Genomic DNA, 15883 nt, shown 5'->3' with positions numbered 1-15883 from the left:
GACCAAGTCATTGGATATATTTAAGGCGGAGGTTGATAGGTTCTTGATTGATCAGGGCATCAAAAGTCACAGGGAGAAGGCAGGAGAATAGGGTTGAGAGGGATAATCAATCAACTGTAATGGAATGGCAGAGCAAGATTGACAGGCTGAATGGCCTAATTCTGTTCCTATGTCTTATAGTCCCCATCCAAGCTAGTTCAATTTCCCAGTGTTTGGCCCATAACCTCCTGAACCTGTGCTGACCTAACTCCACTCAAGAAATAGACCTTGTCTTTGTATTGGGAATACCTACCTCCCCCTTTCACCTGGACTCACCTGTTACCTGTGCTCTTCTCCCCCTCCCCCCCCATCTTTTTATTCCAATCAGCTTTGTTTGTCACATGTGTCATTTGTGTCAATGACCAATGCAGTCCAAGGACGTATTGGGGGCAGCCCACAAGTGCCGCCATGCTTCCGGCACCAACATAGCATGCCCACAACTTACCAACCTTAACCTGCACATTGTTGGAATGTGGGAGGAAACTGGAGCACCCAGAGGAATCCCACCTGGTTATGGGGAGAATGTATAAATTCCTTACAGATAGCGGTGGGAATTCAACCCCGATCGTCGATCGCCAGAGCTCTAAAGCTTTGTGTTAACCACTACGTTACTATACCTCCCTGCTACCATTCCATGCAGGTTTCTGCCCTCTTCCTTACCAGTCTTGATGAAGGGTGTCAGCCCGAAATGTTGACTGTTTATTTCCCTCCATAGATGCTCCCTGACCTGCTGAGTTCCTCCTACCTCTTCTGTGTGTTGCTTCAGATTTTAACCAGTCTCTTCTATTTTCCAGTTAGTAGTAACAAGTCTGCCAATTCCATCTCCTCTTGTGTCATCTCTTTCTGCTTTATTTCTGTTCACAGCTCCTTTTCCCTTACAAGTTTTACTTGCTCGTCTCACAGACTTTCTTCTCCTTTCTTATCTCCCACACGCTCCCAACACTTTGTACTTAAAGGCCATCTCTGAGGGAAGGCCATTGACCTGAGCTTCTATCTCCTCGGATGCTGTTGACCTTGTGATGCTTCTGGCATTTTGCAGTCTTGCTGGTTCAATTGACATGGGCTTCAGTCTAAGGAGGAATTTTCTGTTTAAAGCTGATGTTTCTGGCTTTGATGTTCGCAGTAGTGTTAGATAATGGGGGCAATGTTATCTGTATTGCATTAGTGAGCTGGTAGACAGATATGTTAATTTACACAGCTCTGCTAGAGTCAGTAAGAGTAGATTTTGACCTTATATGATAGCATAAATTGAGCTGCATCAAATCAAATTTCTCATTTTTATTTCCAGTCATTAAATTCAGCATCATTGGCAAGGATTCACATTCAGTACATTTGCAATCTCTGAATACAAAGATTAAAATAACAAACATGAAAGTTTGTTTAAACCTCTTTGAAGCTAGCTCTTTTGTATGTCATCAGTTTTGTTTTGTGTGTCATGTTGTTATAAGACTACAGCTACATGAAATGGAAACAGAAATTATGAGCCAATTTCTTGCCCCTTGCAATTTATATAGCACCTCATGACATACCTAATAAGTGCTCTGCAATTTGTGATATTCTTTAGAAGTGTGGCTACTTTTACAATGTAGAAAGCATAGCAGATAATTTGCAGCCAGCGCAGTACTACAAACAGCTGTGAGACAAATGAGAGCCAAATATTGGCCAAGGGATTTTCTCTAACTAAGAAACTTCCAGACTGATTAAAAAAATGCATCTGGTTCATTAGTGTCCCTCGGGAAAAGTAATCTCCTATGCTTCCCAGGTCAGGTCTACATATAGCTCCAGACTAACCAATGAATCATAAGACCTTTGACATGTATTCTTGCAGCCAGGAATGTGCTGGTGGGCAACGTTCCTCCATGGACATCTCAATGTGCTGACAGACCAAGTTTCCGGCAGAGCAAAGGACGTCTTTCACTGAGCTAATGATCTGCCAGCAGCACTTGACGTTTGTCTCCGTGTGTGTCCCTGGGAACAGCTCATAGATCCGCGAGTCCTCTGCCATGCAGCTGCTCAGGATAAACCATGACACAGGCCTCTGCATCTTACTCTACACCCGCTTCACAAACCCACAATCCGCAAAGAGGTGAGCAACTGTCTCATTCCCATTACAATCATCCTGTGAGCAAAGTACGGTGAGGAGGATAGTCTGGGCATACAGGAAGGACCTGCCTGGGAAGGCCCCTCTCACCGCCAGCCAGGCAAGGTTTTGACGCCTGCTGGTGAAATCTGGCGATGTGCAGCCACTGCAAGGACTTGGTGGGGAAGGACAGAGAAGGAGGGACCAGGTGGGGTGAGGAAGACCCTCAATTATTGTAGTAGTGTACCACCCAAGGGGCCACCTGAAGGGCAATAGTCCTATTGGCTTTAAGGAATGTAATAGAACAGTACTTTTAGAACTAACAGTACTATTATAGAACAGTACATTGACTGTGAATGAAAGAATGAGAAGTAATCACATGATTTATTTGTGTAAATATTTTTTTATCATGAATAAATTTATTTTGATAAAAAAGAGATCGTAAGACCAGAGACTAACTCTTACCAGCCTTTTGAAATATTCCTGAAAGCTACTCAGTTCAATGGGCAATTACAAATGAACATTAAATTCTGTCCATGTCAGTAACGTGAATTAAAAACAAAATAGATGTTTTTCATGCATCTGAGAGAGCAGAGAGGTACTCAGCTTAATGCTCCATTTAGAAGCTGGCAACTTCAATAATGAAGCGCTTTTTCAAAGTTGGAAGTAAACTTAATATCAAAGTACATATATGTCACCATCTACTACCCTGAGATTCGTTTTCTTTCAGGCATTCGCAATAAAACACAAAATCAATGAAAAACTACACACAAAGACTGACAAACAACCAATGTGCAAAAGAAGACAAACTGTTCAAATACACTAAATAAATAAATAAATAAATAAATAAATAGTGAAAAACAAAAGTTGTACAGTCCTTGAAAGTGAGCCTATATGTCGTAGCTCAGTAATCAGTTTAGTCTTGTAGGAGTGAGATATGCCAACTAGTGGAGTGGTGTTGCAACAACAACCTGGCACTCAACATCTGTAAGACGAAAGAGCTGATTGTGGACTTCAGGAAGGGTAAGATGAAGGAACACATACCAATCCTCATAGAGGGATCAGAAGTGGAGAGTGTGAGCAGTTTCAAGTTCCTGGGTGTCAAGATCTCTGAGGAACTAACCTGGTCCCAACATATCGATGCAGTTATAAAGAAGGCAAGACGGGGACTAGACTTCATTAGGAGTTTGAAGAGATTTGTCATGTCAACAAATACACTCAAAAACTTCTATAGATGTACTGTGGAGAGCATTCTGACAGGCTGCATCACTGTCTGGTATGAAGGGGCTATTGCACAGGACCGGAAGAAGCTGCAGAGGGTTGTAAATCTAGTCGGCTCCATCTTGGGTACTAGCCTACAAAGTACAAACGTTTGTAATCAGGACATCTTCAGGGAGAGGTGTCTCAGAAAGGCAGTGTCTATTACTAAGGACCTCCAACACCCAGGGCATGCCCTATTCTCATAGTTACCATCAGGTAGGAGGTACAGAAGCCTGAAAACACACACTGAGCGATTCAGGAACAGCTTCTTCCCCTCCGCCATCTGATTCCTAAATGAACAGTGAACCCTTGAACACTACCCCACTTTTTTTAATATACAATATTGCATGGTTTTTAATCTATTCAATATAAGTATACTGTAACTTATTTATCTATTTATTATTATTTTATTTTATTTTGTTTTTTTTGTATTGCATTGAATTGCTGCTGCTAATTTAACAAATTTCACGACTCATGCCGGTGATAATAAACCTGGTTCTGGTCTGATTCTGGAAACAAGTTGTCATACTGGCTCAGGAGTGATGGTTGTTTCTGAGCCTGGTGGTGTGGGACTAGAGACTCCTGAGGCGTCTGTGAAGTGGGTCTCAGATTGCCACTTGCAACATGGATCAGGACTGTCATTGGTGTCGAGGTTTGAAGATTTGGGAATAGCAACAAGGATAGAAACAATTGAAATCCATGGAATTGGTTGTTTAGAAATGAGGTCAAGTTCTTGCCTTTCAGCTCAAGTATGTAGAGCACAGCTATTAATATTCCAGTTAGCTGCATCTGTTTGAAGCAACTTGCCTGATTTGTGAATAATGCTGCTTTTATTCGACAGGACTCAGTGATGTAATTACAGTGATTTCCTGAAATAATTCTGTTCTTTGCTGATATTTAAAATAATTCTATTACTCAGAATCCAGTATACTTATTGAATGATTTCAGATTATTTTATATAGAAATATTCAATGCATACAGCCTCTTGTTGTAGAACCTTCACACCAAGAAGCAGGTTAACAATAGCAACTGCCATTTACATTAAAATATATTGTTGTTCTAAGGTACAAGAAAGGAGTAATTATAAATAAAATTTGAAATCAAGCCAATGTTTGGAGAGTGGAAGGAAGATTTAAGAAAGAACAGTAGAGAAAGAATTGTTGTGGATGGGAATCACAGAGCTACTGAAAGAGTGGCAGTTAATAGTGGAGCTATTAGAACAGGGAATGTAGAAGAAGCTTGAACTGAATGTACTAAGGCAGGGTGAGTTACATGTTAAGGAGGATTGAGGCCACAGAAAAATTTGGAAACACAGCTTTTAAAATCAAGGTATTGCTGGGCCAGGAATTATTGGAGAGCTCAGAAAGTACAGTGGTGCTCAGAAAGTTTGTGAACCCTTTAGAATTTTCTCTATTTCTGCATAACTATGACCTAAGAGGTGATCAGATCTTCACACAAGTCCTAAAATGAGATAGAGAGCCCAATTAAATAAATAACACAAAACATTACACTTTTTCATTTACTTATTGAGAAAAATGTTCCAATATTACATATATTTGTTGGAAAAATTGGATAGAGAACATTGCAAAGGGTTCACAAACTATCGAGCACCACTGTAAGTCTTTAAATGACACATGTTGATTTCAATGGCATATGTTGCGAGGAGCCTGGTAACTCCTTTAAATGATTCTTAGATGCTGATTATGAGTCTGATTCAAGGTATAGAATATTACTCTGATATACAAGCATTATGCTTCTCTTCTTGGAGAAGTCTGGGGGTACAGAGAAGGAGAACTGCTTCTGACTGGTGGTATTTATGGTTTCCTTCTTTGCTCTCCTCCTGCACTCCCACTATCCTCCATCTCCAATCCCATCCTTCACCCTGCCACTTTTCCCTCCCCCTCCCTTTCTGCATTTCGTCTTTCCCTCTCGTCTTTCACCATCTGCCCTGTCTTCAAGATGTTAAGCAAATCTAAAAAGAACTATATATAGAGAGATTTAGAGAGACAGATTTGGAATTAACAAAGTGGCAAACATTGTGTGCTTGCCTACTTATCATGACAGGCAGCAATGTCCACAGTGCCTGGTCTGAGTTTAGCACTTCGTTTGAAAATCAGGCTCTGAATGATTTACTGCATGCTCTCTGGCCACTAATTTTGGGCAGCACCCCTTTTCTGCTCTCTCTCTTTCTCTTTGTCCTGTGTCTTCCTCCCCCCTCCCCTCTCTTCCTCTCTGTCCCTCTGCCCCATCGTTTCTCTCCCTCTCTGCCCTGATTCACTCCTGCTATTCCTTGATGTTCCTCATCCTACATCATTCCCTACCACCCACCCCTTCCTGTTCTGCTCATCTTGGCCTTATCTCTTATCTTGAGCTCATGCCCCCCCATCCTCCCTATTGAGTCATAGAGCTATGTAGTTCAGAAACAGGCCCTTTGGCCCAACTTATCCATGCTGTCTAAGTGTCCTAACTGAACCAGTCCCGTGTGCCTGCATTTGGCCCATATCTCTCTAAACCAGGGGTCCACAGACCCCTCAGTAAATAGTAGGGGTCCATGGCTTAAGAAAGGTTGGGAACCCCTGTTCTAAATCTTTACTATCCACAAACCTGTCCAAATGCCTTTTAAATTTTGTAATTGTATCTGCCTGGACCACTTTCTCTGCCAATTCATTCAAGGTCCCCACCATGCTCTGTGTGAAAAAGTTGCCCTTTTAAATATTTCCCCTCTCACTTTAAACCTATAGTTTCTCGTTTCTGACTACCCTGTCCCTGGAAAAAGACATTAGCTATTCACCTTGTCTATGTCCCTCATGATCTTATAAACCTCAGTATGCCTTCTCAGGGAAAAAAATATCCTAGTCTATATAGCATCCCCTTATAACCCACACTCTCCAGTCCAAGTAACATGCTCATAAATCCTTTCTGCACCCTTCACAGCTTAATGACATCCTTATTAAAGCAGGGTGACCAGGATTGTACACAGTATTTCCAATGTGGCCTTACCAATGTCTTGTACAACAGTAGCATGATGTCCCAACTCCTTAATTCAATATTCTGACAGATAAGGCAAGTATGGCAAATGCCTTTTTCACCACCTTGTCTGCTAGTGTCACCACTTTCAAGGAACTGTGTACCTGTACCTCTAGGTTTCTCTGTTCTACAACACTATCCAGAATCCCACCATTTCCAAGATGGCGTTAGCAAACAACGTTATCAATGGCAACATCCTCAAGACGGTTCACGAAGTAACTTCTTTTACATCTTTTTATTTCAGTTGTAGTTCTGCTACTGTTGGAGCCTGTTATCCACATTCTGGCAGTATGTTTTAGGGCCGAACGGTCAATCTAACTCTGTGCTGTCTCTGAGAGGGTTCCACGAGGCTGTGACCAAAAGCATGTGATATGGAGGCCAGGAAGCCTGGAGACGGGTGCCAGACCATGATCGACTCCATTTCTCACTGATCTCACTGATTAAAGTGCCGAGGAAGATTGAAATCGTTGAGGCAGGTGTGATGGGCACACAAGTGTTTAGTGCCGTCTACCAGCCTCTCGCTTGCTGTTGCCGGGGGGAGTTGTCTGTGTGTGATGGTCTCTACCTCCCTCTCGCTCACTGCTGCCAAGGGAAGTCCTTGCGTTGAGTGATCTCTCTCCCTCGATGCTGTCAGGGCAAGGTTTAATTGACAGGGTTTGTGGATTAGACTCTAATTCACGTTTATGATGTGTTCTAGTTTCTGGTCACTCCTTTATTTGTTGCTGTTTTTTTGGACGATTTTTGAATCAGGATGGCCTGCAGATAACAAACACTGAGCTGAACTGACTATGCCTTTTGATTTTGTGTTTTATATCCTGTGTTTTTGCTTGTTTTTTCTGGTGTCATTTGCACGGTTTGTTTTTTGTGTGTGCGTGTGGGGGGTGAGGTGGGGGAGTTGATGTTTTTTGTCTTTGAATGGGTTGGTTCCATGGTTCTACTTTGTTTCATGGCTGTCTGAGGGAAGACCAATCTCAGGGTTGTATACTGCATATGTACTTTGACCTTAAATGTACTTTGAATACTTACATTTATCTTACCAAAATACAATATCTTACATTTATCTGAATTAATGTCACCCACCATTCCTCATCCCACTGGCCCATTTGATCAATATGCCATTATAATCTTAGATAACCTTTTTCACTGTCTACTATACCACCAACTTTACTAAATATGCCATCTACATTTCCATCCAAATCATTAATCTCTCTCTCTCTATCACCATCCCGCTCTACTCCTTTCTGCACCCAACTCCTCCTCTCTCTATCCCCTTCAAACACACTCCTCCATTCTTCCTCTGTCTAGACTCATTCCTTACTTACTGCCTGTTACACCGCTGGAGCTTAGAGCAGCTATGAAGGTCCTCCATCTCTGACAGTGTTCAGGGCTTCCTTCTTCATGTCAGTAGCTTCCTCTCAGTTTTCACAACTGTCAGTCACGCAGTTTCCAGGTAGAGGCTCAGGAATACCATCACACTCACATATAGAAGGATTCTTCTTTGCTGTTTCCGTAACAATCTTGCAGGGTTGTTAACCCTGAGCTGAACCCCTGAACCTGGAGGACTGGTGGACCACTCTGAGTCTGTCCTCTACCCTGTGACCTATTTGGCATGGGTGACCCTACCAAGAGCCAAAGCATAAAGCCTGGACTTCAGCCAACATAGCTCTCCAGGTCATTGAGGCATGCAAGCCTCCAAGCCATGACAAGATTGTGGTCCTCTTGGAAGTGCACCCTCTTTATAATCCCTCACACTCGACACCTCCCTGCCAAAGACAAAGTGTTTATCTCAATCAAATTTCAAAAATATTGGCATTCCATTATTGTTTTTACAATGTAATTGAAACACCATTAACTCATGGATTTTTATATCGTGTATGATTAATTTTTTAAAATCGCTTGTCATCTCTGGTTACATGCAAGATGTTGATAATATTACATTACTTTGCAGTGCTATAATGCTAATGAATATAGCAACCGTTAAAATCAATTTTTTGCCGATTTCAATTAACAAACTGGTTGGTTCTATATTTTGTTTAATAACAAGTATAACTGTGTTATAGTTATAATTTGAAAGCTGCTTTTTGAATCATTGAGTATCTTAAGGATTTGAAAACTTTTGTGTATAAGTTGGGCTCAAGAAGGGTATCAGGTCTGTTAATGAGCACACTTCCTGGCAAACATTGGAGATTTTTAGCCCATTTGCCACCCAAAGAATGGGTGAATAAATCCTTTGGCTGAGAGGCAGGTGAGGTCAAAGCAATCACATCCTTCCTGAGGCCAGTTTTTGAAGATTCATGCTTTGAGTCAACAAAGCCTAGATTAAAGTAGATTCTTAAAGTCAAGCTGTGCCTATCTGTAGGAGAGTGATAACAGAGGTGAGACATAGCCTTCCAGCCAGAATGGATCATAGATCACTCTTCCCACTGAACGTGAGTTTTATAAATAGATTTTAGAGTACCTGAGACCTGACTGTGTTTCTGCTGTAATTCTTATTGATTCACACTCTGCATTTTATCTGTGCTTACCTTGCCTCTCATTACTGTTCTGCCTTGGATTAACAGTGAGGTTGTGGCACAGTGGTATAGATACTAGATCTATCTCAGCTCCAGTAACTTGGGTTTAATCCTGATCTCTGGTGCTTTATGTGTGGGTTTACACATTCTCCCTGTGACCATGTCCGCTGGTTGCTCTGGTTTCTTCCCACATCACTAAGGCATATTGGTAGGTTAATTGGCCAATGAAAATCCCCAGTGTTGCAGGGTGGTAGAATCTGTGTACAGTTGATGGGAATGCAAAGAAAATTAAATGAGTAGCGTAGAATTAGTGTAAATGGGTGTCTGATGGTCAGAGTGGATTTGACTGACTGAGGGACCTGTATCCCTGCTGGGTGACATGTACAGAAATAACACGCTCAGGTTCAAGTTTAATTGTCATTCAACCATACACATAAATACAGCCAAACAAAACAGCGCTCCTTTGGGGCCAAGATGCGAAGTACAGTACCAACAGTCACGCATTGCACATATACACAAGGGATTCTGAAGATGCTGGAAATCCAGAGTAACACACACACACACAAAATGCTGGAGGGACTCAGCAGGTCAGGCAACATCTATGGAAATGAATAAACAGTCGACGTTTCAGGCCGAGACCCTCAATCAGGACTCAAACAAAGCACTTATAGTTAGGACGACAGAAAAACATACAGTCACAAAAAAATAATGTAGACCCAAGTCCCTGAGTGTCATGGCCTGTAGATTGATGGTGCCTGGGATGTTGTCCTGGAGCCACGTTTCTGCAAGAACAAGCACGCAGCAGTTTCTTATCACGTGCTAGTGCAGCTGCAGACGAATGTAATCCAGCTTGTCTTTCACTGAGTGAACACTAGAGGGCAGGAGCAATCAGTCTCTAACCCAGCATGGATTCCAGCGTGCCCTGGTAACCTGGTAAACAATGGAAAGAAGATATTCAGAACATTTGATTCAAACTAACGAACTGACTTCACTGCTTTGGCATCTTGTGGCAGTTTGGTAAATTCTCTGATGGATAAGAAGTGAGCTAAAGTAGGTGAATCAGTAGGTTTAGGGTATGTGCTGAGTTAACGACTTCAGGAATCAGTCCCAGGATCTCTTTTCTTTAATTTACATGAGTTATTTGGATTGAAAGCCCAAATGCAATTGATCAGATTTGTAGAAACCAAAATAGACTAGGCTGCTGACTTTGGAAACCACAAATGTGTTCGACAGAATCACTAAGTGGGCAGATCGATAGCAGATGATATTTAATACAAACCATAGCAAAGTACTTCACCTAGGAAGATAAACTGAGAGTCAGTCAAGGATGTAGATGAAAGAGACCCAGGGGTTTTACTGGATATAATGAATATGGCCACTCCTCCCATCTTTATCAATCTTTCCTCAACAATAGTTCAAGTTCAAGTTTATTGCCATTCAACTGCATACATGTATACTGCCAAACAAGACAATGTTTTTTCAGACCAAGATACACAACACAGTAGTTATAGCTCACAGACGTAACGCATAAAGTAATATTACCACAAATAAATTAACAAATAATAAGTTGCATATATGATACAAGTTCAAAAGTAAACAGTATAACACTACTGTCGCTTCATACGTGCTGAGACCTGGGTGGTGGCAGAGAGTTCAGTAGTCTTTCAGCCTGGGGGAAGAAGCTGTTTCCCATCCTAATAGTCCTTATCCTAATGCTACGATACCTCCTGTCTGATGGTAGGGGGTCAAACTGATTGTTGGACAGATGGGAAGGATAATTGACAATCCTAAGTGTCCTGTGTATGCAGTGCTCCTGATAAACATCTTGGATGGATGGAAGAAAGACCCTGATCATCATTATAGCAGTCCTCATAACCTTTTGTAGGAACTTGCGGTCAGATGCTTTGTGATTCTCGTATCTGACGGTGATGGAGTTGGTCAGGACACTCTTGATGGTGCTCCTGTAAAAATTGGTTAGAATGGTGGTGGGGAGCCTCACTCACCTCTGTCTCCTCAGGAAGTGGAGACACTACTGTGCATTCTTTTATTTATTTATTGGTAATTTATTTTTTATTGAAGTTCATCATCAAACAAACATTTCCATAAGATGTATTTCAGACATCATACATATATATCATATAATCATATATATCACAAATCTCCACATCGTATTTATCTGAGGTATACACTTATAGAAAAGAGTGGAAAGAAAACACAAGCAAAAGGAAAGAACTATGTACAAGTAGGGAGTGATCCTTTTTTTTTACAACAGATTCATTGATTTGTGAGAATAAAATCAGGCCCATGAGGCATCATGTAGTTAAATCATTTTTCCCAGTATGAATCAAACCGTTCAAAATTGGATAAAATTCTCTTATGTTTGATTGGATTTAATAGCCCATTGACATTAAAAGAAATGAACTTTACCTTGTCCTTAGCCATCTGTATTTATCTGTCAATGTATCATTGAAATTAGAATAAAACTCAATCGATCTACTCCCTGAACAAATACGAACCAAGAAACGCAGATAATAACAAAAATGGCAACGAACATGTGATTCCAAGGCTGAGGTCTCTAGTAAATGACCCTGCGTTGAGCTAGAGGAAATGTCTAGCTGTGGGGGATAACCCCTCCTACTTGTGAGTTGAGGGCCCCCAATGCAGTATTCATAAAAGTCAGTGAACAAATCCATTACACAGAAAAGACTTCCCTGTGTACTCCTCCTATAAATATATACATATACACACACACACACACACACACACACATATGTTACACATATATATATATATTCTCATTTTGGTGGGGAAAAAGGAGTAAGTGAGCAAATAAAGAATAACAACTAAGTAATATAAAATCCACATTATAATAAGTATTTCTCGAGATAGGTATATCACCGTGTACTTTTGCTTCCGTTTAGCTTCTTGACATTTTTAAAGTTAGCCAAACCTTATGGCTCTTCTGAAGGGGGTGAGGACTGTCTTTAGGAAACTCCCGGTCTCTTCCTGATATATTTCTCTCGGCCTCCTCCCGTCTCCTGCCTTCTCGTTTCTCGCACTATTTCCCAAGCCAAGCGGGACAATTCCTCAGCCAGGCTTTCTTTCGTTTTGGTCAAGCTGACGGGCAACCCTCTGGCCTTCATGTCTGTAGTCGCCTCTTCCACTGTCTGGTACAACTGCGTTCCATTGTCATAAAAAACTCGAAGTTTAGCAGGGTACAGAGTTTGAAATTTAATATTTTTTTGCTTTAGTACTTGCTTTACTTCAGAGTATTCTTTGCGTTTCTGCAGGACCGTGGGGGGGGGGGGGGTAATCTTGGTCGAAATATATTAATTTATCATCGAAAAACACTCTCTTCTTACCCCAGGCCCTTCATATAATCTCCGCCTTGGTGCTGTACCGAAGGAATTTAATTATTATTGAGCGTGGCTTTCTGTCCTGGGTAGGTTTTGGGACAAATGCGTGGTGGGCTCTTTCGACTTCCAGCTTCATAGCCGAGAGAATATCCAGCGCGTCCTGCAGTAACTTTCCGACAAACGCGATCTTCCACCTTCTCAATGCGAGTCTCTGCCACCGCTATTTTTTGATTGTCGCTGGCGAGCTCTGACTTAATATCACGGAGCTGCTGCTTTATTTCTTTCTGGACCTCCATTATTTCTTTCAGGATTTTGAAGATATTTGCCGCTTCATCTGAATGAGGCCCAGCGTCTGCCTCGCTAGCACGTGATCGGGTGGGAGAGCCGCTTGCTGCACTCCTCTCGGACGCAGGCTCTGCAGTGTCGCTTTTTTTATTTCCATTCTTTTTCCCCATTCTTGCCTCTCCTTTCAGTTCAAATATTTTTTGAAAAATATTATATTTGATGGGATAATGGTGCTTAATACGCATTTTTCCGGAGGAGCTGGTGACTTAAGCTGCCATTCTCGACAATGATGTCACCGGAACCCCACTACTGTGCATTCTTGACTAAAGAGGTGGTGTTGAGGGACCAGGTGAGATGGTCTGTTATGTGCACTCCCAGAAACTTAGTCTTCCTAACTCAATCAATGGAGGAGCCACTTATGCGCAACGAGGAGTGATTTGATTGCATGTTCCTAAAGTCCACAATCATCACTCTAATCTTGTCCACGTTGAGACTCAGGTTGTTGTGCATGCACCATTTTTCCAGCCACTCTAACCCCTCTCTGTGCACTGCCTCATCATTGTTAATAAGGTCAACCACTGGTGTGTCATCAGCGAACTTCGTGATTCAGTTTGAACTTGATCTAGCAGTGTAATCGTGCTTCAGTGGCATGAACAGCAGGGGGCTGAGTATGCAGACTTGGGAGCACCAGTGGTCTGCGTGATGGAGTTAGAGATGTTGCTAAAACAAAGACTGACTGCAGCCTTTCTGTCAAGAGGTCCAGGATCCAATTACGGAGGGAGGTGTTGAAACTCCACAAGGACAGTTTACCCACCAGCTTTTGAGGGGTGATTGTATGAACAGTGTCCTGATGAATGATGCACCATTTTCCAGGTGGAACCATACAGAGTGGAATGCAGAGGCTATGACATCATCAGTAGACCAATTTCAGCAATAAGTGAACTAGGAAAGGTCCAATGTAGCAGGAAGATGGGATTTAATGAGATCCATAACCAGTTGCTGAAAGCACTTCATTACTGTTAAGGTCAGTGTCACTGGACGGTAGTCGTTGAGACAGGTTACTATTGCCCTCTTGGACACCAGGATACTGGTAGCTGTCTTGAATCCTGAGGGGATAGTGGGTTATTCCAGAGAGATGTTGAAGATGTCTGCTAGGACCTCTGTTAACTGGGCTACACAGTCCCTCAAGCATCCGACCAGGTACGCTATCAGGTCCTGCAGCTTTACGTGAGTTCACCCTGGCTAGGGTCTTCCTCACATCAGATGTGGCCAGAGTACCTGCTCCTTGGGGGGAAGGGGTCCTACTTCGTTGGCACATCATTCTGTGCATCAAACCGAGCATGAAAGACATTCAGCCTATCAGGAAGAGAGGCGTCACTGTCATTGAACTTGTGGACTTATAGGCCATTATGTTCTGAAAGCTCTGCCACATGCGCCTCACATCTCTGGTGTCACAGCAATGTCTGTATATTCTCTGAGAATCATTCCATTTTGCCTTCCTGATGGCGGGGGAAAAACACAGCTCTTGCTGCCTTCAGAGTCATATGATCCATTGATCTGAATGCAGCATCCTGATCTCTCAGTGGTGCCTGGACCTCTGCTGTCAGCCATGGCTTCTGATTTTCCCTCACGTCGTTGTGTTTGATTACGGTGACATCCTCAATGTACTTCTCTGTGTAGCCAGTCACAGATCCCGCATATTCATTGATGTTAATGTGATGGTCATAGGTAGCCACTTCCATGAACATGCTCTGGTCTGTGTTTTCTGAGGTTGCTCCTTCTGGCCCAGGTCTTTATCTCCCTTTGACTGGTTTGACTTGTTTAATCAGTGATCTGTATGCAGGAATTAATGTAACAGACTAATGGTGAGTGCACCCAAGGTGGGGGGCGGGGAACATCCTTGTATGCTCCATGGAAGTTCGTATAAACCAAGTGGGCTGTGTGCTTATCTCTGAGAGCAAAGACAACCTGCTGATAGAATTTAGGCAGGACTGTTTTTAAATTAGCATGGTTGAAATTGCCAGAAATAATAAAGAAACCAGAAAGGTGTATGGCTTGGAGGTCATTGATGCTACCATAGACCTCACACAATACTTCCCCAACACTAGCACAGGGGGATGAATATAGCTATAATCTCAATGGCAGAGAACTCCCTCAGTAAATAGAAGGGCTTGCACTATACCGGTAAAATCTCCACCAGTGACAAATAGTGGGTTGTTACTACTGAAGCGTTCACATACCAATTCTTATTAACAAAGATACACACTCTTCCTCCGCAGGTCTTACCAGAGGTTGCAGGATTTCTGACCACCTGAAAAGAGATGAAACCCTCTAGCTAGAAGCCCGCTTCAGGGGTGGTATTCTGGAGCCATGTTTCCATCAGGATGAGTGCGCAGCCGTCCTTCATCTCACACAGATTCAGAGACAAAGGTAACCTAGTTTATTTTCTGGTGATCAAACGTTTGAAAGCAGAATCAATGGGAGAGCTGGCCTACAGGGTTTCACTGTTAATCTCACACAAATATCAGTGTGCTTACCGTGTTTCTTTTTTCTTGTGCACTGGTTCTGATGCCATCTTCCCTGTGTGACAAGACTGTTGGAGCAATTTTTGGAGTTTGCACATGTAGCAAATAACTTTAACTGACTTCAGTCACTAGCCTTCAGATTCAAATAAGAACTGTGGATTAGCTCTAAAATGCAGCTCTGCACAATGGGTTCCTAAGAACCGTGAACTGTGGAAGAACAGATATGTTGATTTCAATTCATTACTTGTGTGTATTTATGTGTCTGTAATATAAGTACAAACAGGGATGTGTGTTGGTGGGAAGATCCAGGAATTTTAAACTGTTTCAAAGGAAGCATTTTAAAGAAGGATTTGTTTGAATTATCCTGAATTTTTCTTTGATCGTTAGCATACAGAATGTTGTGTAGTGTTTGGTCAAGAAGATCTCTCTCTCTCTCTCTCTCTCTCTCTCTCTCTCTCTCTCTCTCCCTCTCTCCCTCCCCCTCTCCCTCCCCCTCCCCCTCCCCCCTCCCCCTCCCCCTCTCCCTCCCTCTCCCTCTCCCCCCCTCCCCCTCCCCTCTCTCCCTTTCCCTCTCTCTCCCTCCCTCCCCTCTCTCTCTCTTCCCCACAGTCTCTGTCTCTGTCTCTCTCTCTCTCTCTCCCCCCCTCCCGCTCCCTACTCCAAAGGCTGTCAGTTTATTTATGATATTTTGTCGAATAAAGAGACTGCTTTATATCTACCAGTACTTCTCTCCGGTGACTTCATTCACGCAACAACATTTGGGGGCTCATCTGGAATATGAACTTGGGACCTCTTCTG

At 42.5% G+C, this 15883-nt stretch overlaps 1 long non-coding RNA gene across 1 annotated transcript in view; it reads left to right on the top strand.

Moving 5' to 3' along the window:
* The window catches only part of LOC140716701 (uncharacterized), a 31935-nt gene extending 16811 nt beyond the window's left edge, over nucleotides 1-15124 (top strand). The window contains exon 3 of the long non-coding RNA XR_012096357.1: nucleotides 14840-15124. This is a non-coding gene — a long non-coding RNA (uncharacterized lncRNA). The remainder of the gene's footprint in view (nucleotides 1-14839) is intronic.
* The last annotated feature ends 759 nt before the right edge of the window (nucleotides 15125-15883 follow it).

Source organism: Hemitrygon akajei, chromosome 26 (genome assembly GCF_048418815.1).
Source record: "Hemitrygon akajei chromosome 26, sHemAka1.3, whole genome shotgun sequence".
In the NCBI taxonomy this organism is placed as follows: domain Eukaryota; kingdom Metazoa; phylum Chordata; class Chondrichthyes; order Myliobatiformes; family Dasyatidae; genus Hemitrygon; species Hemitrygon akajei.
The sequence above is the reverse complement of the archived record's forward strand: the minus strand, read 5'-3'. Positions and strand labels throughout refer to the sequence as shown.